A 1,668-nucleotide genomic window follows, 5' to 3' on the forward strand; every position below is an offset into this window, starting at 1 on the left:
TACCTGCCGCGTGGGAAAAGACCCGCCCTGGCCTTTTTTAGTCTGGGTTTGTATTGATGGATCATGCGAAGTGGCAAAAACCAAGCCGTGTGTTCTCTCTTCCATCTACGCTCGCTTTCATGAATTCTATACTTCCTCTCGCTGACATGTGGGACATATAGCAATCGGGTCGACGTGTCATGCAGCAAATAACAGTGCAGAACAGCAGGGGGACGCACCCCAGTCGTAGTGCCCCCGTAGTAGTAATGAGCAATGAGACATCAAATCACAATACCACACCTTCCCAGACGGACGAAACAACCATTATTTCACACTTCACTGAATCCGCTTCGCCATCACCTCCTTCAAGAAAACCACGTATTGCTTCTGCCATTGTTCTGCCTCAAGAGGGACGCGCATCACCTTGGTTCATCATGACACATGGTACAGCATGACAGGCCATGCTCCCCCGCCCACCGATCGGTAAAATCACCTCATTTCTACTACTTCCTCTGTATCGGTTTACAGGGCATGCACGTCGTTCTAGGTTGAGAATTTAACTGGCTATATATGTGATGAACAATATATGTTTAGAAACTACATCCGCTTAAGAATCCAATGATATACTTTTTGTGACATAGTAACTCATATTTAGTTAGTCAAACGGATGACCTAGAACTACGTGCATGCCCTATAAACCTAGATGGAGGGAGTAGTATATTTTTAGATCAATATAGTCGGGATTCACCAAGGAGCAAAACCAAGTGGTAGGCTGCTCCTGTCATATTGGCGTAGCAACTCAAGCAGGGTCAGTCCGTACACGAAATGGCGACACACTTAACAGGACCCCTTTGGCCGACATGTGGCTCATCCACCATCTTGTTCCACGTGTGATGCACCAAATTACATGTGTGATTGGACTTGGAGGCACCCCGGTCATAGTGCTGCATTAGTAGTAAATGAGTGATGAGGGGTCAAATCACAAAGGCCCACCTTTCAGCATTAAGCTGGACGGACGAAGCAACCATCATTTCACTCTAGGGTTCAAGAGCATAAAGAAAGGAGAAAACCAATGATGCATGCGGTACCTACCTAGGGCACCCTAGGGTAGTAGCCTCCACTACAAATCCTTTTTTTAAAGCGCCTCCACTACAAATCTGCTTCTCCCTCGTCCTCTTGGAAGAAAACCAATGATGCGTGCGGCGGTAGGGTTTGTAGGAGTACTACGGCATGCGGGGACACGTCATAGTAAACGGGAGAGGGATTGAGTTCGAGTCGCCGCCTTAATATGTGTGGGCCGCTTGGTTTTACGGGAATGAGGCAACATTTTGGTTCGGGGACCAGCGGAGATATACGTACAAAAAATTGTGGATGTAGGTTCGACTGAAAGGTGATGATGCATGGGCCCTGCATTTTGATATACCCGCGGCCGCGTGAAATTTGCCACTCTACTCAAAATAATGCATAAAAGTTCCTCCAAAAACATCTATAACTAATGGGAAGTGAATGTATGCATAAAATGAAAATGTAATACTCCCTCTGTCTAGGTGTATAAGTCATCTTAGGTTTTTTGGCTAGTTAATAGCATTCCATGCAATGAATTATCCACTTCATATCATGTTTGAAAGTCTCAAGCCATTGAAAGTATGCACGGCCCACATCTCTTATTGGTTGATATGTGACGAAACA

This window comes from Triticum dicoccoides, chromosome 4B, assembly GCF_002162155.2.
Source record: "Triticum dicoccoides isolate Atlit2015 ecotype Zavitan chromosome 4B, WEW_v2.0, whole genome shotgun sequence".
Taxonomy (NCBI): Eukaryota; Viridiplantae; Streptophyta; class Magnoliopsida; order Poales; family Poaceae; genus Triticum; species Triticum dicoccoides.